Source organism: Elephantulus edwardii, unplaced genomic scaffold, assembly GCF_000299155.1.
Source record: "Elephantulus edwardii isolate Elephantulus edwardi_28Jun2011 unplaced genomic scaffold, EleEdw1.0 scaffold00551, whole genome shotgun sequence".
Lineage (NCBI taxonomy): Eukaryota > Metazoa > Chordata > Mammalia > Macroscelidea > Macroscelididae > Elephantulus > Elephantulus edwardii.
Genome location: NW_006400301.1, coordinates 224237 through 230668, shown reverse-complemented (window position 1 = coordinate 230668; position 6432 = coordinate 224237). Strand labels below are relative to the sequence as shown.

Sequence of the window (6432 nt, the reverse complement as noted above, 5' to 3'; positions counted from 1 at the left end):
CTAGGAATGATAGAAGAAGAATTGATGTCTTTGAGCTTTGGTGCTGGAAAAGAGTGTCAAATATATCATGGAAAACAAATTGGTTCATCCTAGAGAGGGTGAAGTCAGACTGCTCCTTGAAGACAAGGATTCTGAGGCTTCATTTGACATACCTTTGGACATGTTGCAAGGAGGAACCAGTATTTGGACATAGACATCATGCTTGGAAAGGTGGAGGGACTGAGAAAGAGAGGGAGACCATCGATGAGATAGATTGATACAGTGACTGGAGTAGTGAGGGTGGTTGTGTCAGAGTCAGTAAAGTTGTCACAGGATAGAAAAGGTTTCAGGGTTGTTGTACATAGGTTTGCTATGAGTTGCAAGTGACTCGACGGTACATAACAACAAACAGCAGTAACAAGTTTGAGAACACATTGCTATTGATACCTTATCTCTTCTTTTTTTACCTCCAGAATCACTAGGCCCTTCATAACTCCAAAGTTTAACCACTAGATTTTGTTTTAAAATTATCTTAAAGTCTAAAATAATTCTTTACTTCCTTATCTTTTTGTTTTCTAATTTATGGGCATTTAAAAATCTCTGTGGTGTCACTCTTATGTATCCTAACCTTTACACTTCCTCTTTACTTCTTACTCCCTGAAACCCATCTTTTGATTTCCTGACTACTGGTGTCAATAATGTTGAATGTGGTTCTGAGCAACAAGAGTTTTTTAGCAATTTCATTCTCTTTTCAGAATTATCTTAAATTTGTAAGAATGCAAGTGTATATGCAGTTATATATTTATCCATGACCTGTATATTTTATAGGCATAAAAATTATGGAAATTTAAATAATAAAATCTTAACAAATATAATCTCAGGGAGACGACTATTTAATTCAGTAGAGGGGAAGTTTGATTTTTAGCTTATATTGTTAAATTATTTTAAATATTTACACAGTGCAACCATTTCTCATGGAACAACATCACCAAACCTAGGCTTATCTAGGCAGTCTTTTCCCCAAGGAATCCCCTATGGTGGTATTCTTCCTGCAAAAGTTGTTATCCAAGTTCCCTCCTCCAACCAGTTCATACTCTAGAACTACTGGAGGACAGAACCAATGGGGAACTTTCATCACCTCAATATATCCGTATGCCAAGCTCTTATCCAGCCTAACAACACCAACTTAAGCCACTCTTCCTTCTGCTCAGAGAGAAGCCTAGACTTCTTTCTTCCATCAGTTAATAAAAACTCCTTGCAACATCAAAAATAGCAGTGTTCTATTATAAACTGCCCCAACTCTCTGTCTCTTTCTACATAACTCAACTAAAAGAATTACTTAGCTACCTCTTTCAGATCTAGCACTGTGTTCCATTATAAACTGCCCCAGCTGTCTGTCTCTTTCTACATAACCCAACTAAAAGAATTACTTAGCTACCTCTTTCAGATCATATGAAAAGAATGTCAATGTAGTGTTAGTTCAGCTTCTTTCCAGAGTCAACTTCTAAAGATTCCTGGAAGCAAGAAGTAGCCTGTTCTTCAGCTGTGGACACAGCACCTATTCCTGCTTGCTGACCAATTGGACATGGACCTGCACTCTAGCCTACCTTCTTCTCCCTATCATTTACCACCAACTCTGAGCTAATACCTATCCCTCTGATCCAGCACCTCAAATATAAACAACCGTAAAAAGACTCATCCCTTTAAATTAATGATAAAAGGAGCTACTACTAACACTGAAAACTTACATATCCTCCTAGAAAAATCCCAAATCTTCTCAAAAGCTCTCCAAGAGTCACTAGCTGATAATGCAACTCAGTTTATTGCAGACCTAGACCAAATAGATTTCCTGGTGGCAGTTGTATTATAAAACATAAGAAGACTTGATCTATTAATTATGGAAAAGTTATCAGTAATTAGAAGTAATTAGAGAAGAAATTTAAAAAATTTAAAAATGAAGCTAACATTCTAAATAGAGAATCAGAAACTGAGTGGCAGTTTCCTTCAGGTTATTCTCCATCTGGTTATAACTCCCTTTCTAGTTGTCCTCATTTTTCTGACTCTTGTTCCCTGTTTCAGAAATCTCTTTTAGAAATTTTTAGAAGAATGCCTTATGGCCATCTTCTGAGTAACCACCCAGGAACATATGAAAATGATGCTCCTCTTTAGACCTTAAGGGGAACCAACCCCATCTTCCCCAGCTTTAAGGATGTGATATTTCCATAGAAATACCCTTCCTTCATTTCCTCACAGTATTCCTACCATCTGACAGAGCACAAGAAGGCGGCTAGGTACAGAACCTGAATAAGCCATAGCCTGGAGCTAAGACTAAAGTACAGAATTTGGTAAAGAATTTTCTGGTAGGATGTCAGAAGACTGAGTCTCTTAATATTGAAATAAGGATTAAAATCTATAAGGAAATTCATATAAAACTAAAGAGAGTAAGAAAGAGAGGAAAGTTTTATAAAAAACTAGAAAAGACAAAGCATAAGGGGAAAGAAAAATAAAAGGTGATCTAGTGTAAATCAGTTCAACTCAAGTTATTGCCATAGAGTTGGAAATGACTCACAGCTGTCCCTTCAGTGGATTTTCTGTGTAAAAGTAAAGTAAATCACAATGGGAGTAGACTTTCTTTCTCCTGTGGAACATCTGGTCAGTATGAACTATTTTTCAACTGAGTTGGCAGAGCAGTTCCTTATCATCAAGCCAACAGAGGTCCCTCTAACATAAGTAATGTTCATTAAAAATGTTTTTGTGATGAAGACTACTTCTTAAATTTTCCGTGCAAGAATGCATATGAAACAAAATTAAAATTTTCATATCACCTAACCACTTTTATATTATTTGCATCAAATATTTTATATAGGTACACCTTGTTACAAGATAATCATTATAATTTTATTTAAAACTTTAGATCGTTAGGTGTTAGCCATATATACTTCTATAGCATTTACCTTTGAGAACTCCCAAAAAATCATAGTACTGTCTCCCAATCTTACCTAATTTTTTCTTTAAGAATAAGGTACAGTAAATAATTTTTACTATATGTATTTCCAAACAGCTGCTGTCAATCATCAATGTATCTACCATCCTGGCAAGTATCTGAAAAAAGAAATTCCATAGGTAAGTGCACTTAAAAATCACTTAAACACTTGTTCCTGTTTTCATTATTTGACAAGTATTGTTATCTCTGCGTTCTCCAAGGTGAATAAATCAAGTAGCACATCTGTTAATTATCTGCTAAGTTAAAGGGGCTCTCTTAGTACTCTACTTGTTATATAAATAAGTGATACTCTGTTGTACTCTATAACATTTGAGTCTAAAGAAACAATATATTTAGATATTCTGGGATTCTTTTAACAAAGTAGAAGATCAGAGTTCCTCTGAAGAAATTAGCAACAAATACAAATTTAATATATTCACAAAGATTTGAAATAAAAATAAAATATGAAAACACTCTTACCATTATCATTTTGATAGACTCACACCCAGCACAAATCCAAATTGATGATCTGTGAAGGAGAAACAAAGTCATTAAGAGTATTCCACATCAAAATGATGATTCAAACTCTGGGTATAGTTCACTTCTTCTATGTCCATTTAGGTTTTCAACTCCCACTCTGATCTTTTAATCTGTTATTGCAAAAAAAAAAAAGATGTAAATAAACTCTGTTACTTTCCACTCCCATAATACCATTTTCATTCAAATAAGTTCATGTCCTCTGAATCATCCTCTTCCTTTTAACCTAGTTTCTCTTTTCAGTGGGCTTTATGAAATCTTTATTCAATTCACAGCCATTTCCAGTAGAATATTTTCAATCTTACCTTCATGTTGTTGTTGTTGTTGTTGTTGTTGTTGTTATGTGCCATCAAGTTTTCTGTGGCTCATAATGACCCTATGTACAACAACCCTAAACCCTGCTCTGTCCTGTGCTAATCTTATTATCTCTGACACATCTATGCCCATTAATCCAGTGACAGAATCAATCCATCTCATTGAGAGTGTTCCACTCCTGCACTGTCCCTCCAAACTCCCAAGCTTGACGTCCCTCTCCAAGGTCTGGTCCCTCCTTGTAACATGTGCATGTATGCCAGATGAAGGTTCAGAATCCTTGCTTCTAAGGAGCAGCTTAGTTTCACCCCTTCTAGGACAAATCTGTTTGTTCTCTTAGCAGTCCACGGTATCTTCAACACTCTTCTCTAGAACCACAGCTCAAAGCTATCAATTATCCTTCCATCATCCCTAGTCATTGTTCAGCTTTCTAATGCATAGCAAGTAATTGCAAAGACCATGGTCTGTATCAAGTACACCTTAGTCTGCAGATTGATATCGTTGCTCTTCAATATTTTACAGAGGTCTCTGACAGCAGACGTTCCCAATATAATTAGTATTTTAATTTCCTGGCAGCCGATGCCAAAAGTGTTGATTGTGGAAACAAGTAAATTAAAGCTATTACAATCACGCTCTCTTTGCTATTTACCATCATGCTGTCACTTGCCCCAGTGGTGAGAATCTTTGTTTTCTTGATGTTGAACTTCAATCCATATTGAAGGCTGCAGTCCTTGACCTTCTGCAGCAAGCACTTCAGATCCTCCCCAGTTTCAACTAGCAAAGCTGTGTCATTATCAGAACCACATAAACCCTTAAAACATTTGTCTATAGACTTAAATATTGGGAGTTGGAGTTCACTCAGAGGCAATTCAAAAGAAAAACACAGCTATCTTCTCTTGAAAAATCAGTCATAGAAAACACTATGGTACATAGGAAACTATAAATCAGAGTCAATTCTGACTATGTTGGAGTAACTAAAGTGATAACAAAATTGAAATAACTATGGCAAAGAGATAGTAGTGTATTTAGAAAACCAACAAGTCATTTCAAGACATCAGAAAGTAAAGAAATGTGTATGTAACAACATGAATGCTAGAAACAGCTATAAACTGTGTATATTCAAAAAAGATCCCCGGGCCCGCCGCGGACCCGGAGTCCTGCGCCGCGACCCCAGCACCCTGAGAACAAGGCGCTGCGAGCCGCGCGGAGTGCGCTGCCTGCGTGCACTCTCGGCGTCCCGCGCGCCCTGCCCTGCGGTGCTGGGGACCCGGGCAGGGCGTAGTGCGCACGCTGCGCAGTGGCAGCGCTCTGCTCGCAGTGCGTAAATTCACAGACAAACATGAATGGGTGAGGACAGAAAATAATGGTGTTGGAACAGTGGGAATCAGCAATTTTGCACAGGAAGCTTTGGGAGATGTTGTTTACTGTAGTCTTCCTGAAGTTGGGACAAAGTTGAACAAACAAGATGAGTTTGGTGCTCTGGAAAGTGTGAAAGCTGCTTGTGAACTCTATTCTCCTTTATCAGGAGAAGTGACAGAGGTTAATGAAGCTCTTTCCGAAAACCCAGGACTTGTTAATAAGTCTTGTTATGAAGATGGTTGGCTGGTCAAGATGACACTGAGTAATCCTTCAGAACTTGATGAACTAATGAGTGAAGAAGCCTATAAAAAATATATAAAATCCATTGAAGAGTGAAAACAAAACCACTAAAAGTAGTCGTCTAAAACAACTTATTCCAGCATTGCTGTCCTAAATTAGTAGGGGCTGAATTAAAGCAGCTTTTAGCAAAACATAGTGGAAAACAGAAATAACATGTTGCTGGAAGAAAGTAACTTTATAATGAGTAAAAATAAACCCAATATACACTTTTCTTCACATTACCCTGTGATTTGATAGTTATAATATCCAGAATTTATTAATTTTCGTGTGGTAAGAATAGTTCTACATCTTATGGGTTCAAGGATAACAATGATATATTAAGTCTGATATCATTAGTACCTACTGCTGACATCTGTACCTAGATGTGGGTCAGAATACTTAGCAAACTTTCCACTAGAAATAAGTTTTTGTTAGCTGTCCACTGTCAGCTAAAGAACAATACTGTCTTAATTTTGCCATATACTGCCTTTGCTGGTGCTATTTTTTTACAATGAAGCAACAGCCTTGCAGCAAAATAAAAAATTTAATAAAACATTCAACATTTAAAAAAAAAAAAGATCCCCAAAAGTATGGAATAGAGAGAGTAAGAATTATAAAGCAAACTAATTATTTAGGGAATTTAAACCTTTCCAGAGGTCAGTAAAGGTCTTAAATGGCTAGTATTAGCCCAAATTTACTTGACTTAGAAAGAATGAGAGAAATCTAACCAATTTCAAGGAAAATTTATTCAAATGCCAATCCTAAAAGGATCAATTCACCAAATTAATTTCTGCCTTATTGTATCTAATCTTATGCTTTCTCTGTGTGGAAATAGACTATTTTAAGTCAATCCTTTAAATAGTTACTGACTAAAGCAAAGTAGAATTTTCCCTTAGGATTTGCCAGGCTATTATCCAAAACAGAATTTACACTGCTACTCACTTTTATCATGCAGAATCAATTAGTTTTCCAAGTAATTAAAG

At 36.4% G+C, this 6432-nt stretch overlaps 1 pseudogene; it reads left to right on the top strand.

The window, feature by feature from the left end:
• The first annotated feature begins 4896 nt into the window (after positions 1-4896).
• Positions 4897-5506, top strand: LOC102868121 (annotated as a pseudogene).
• The last annotated feature ends 926 nt before the right edge of the window (positions 5507-6432 follow it).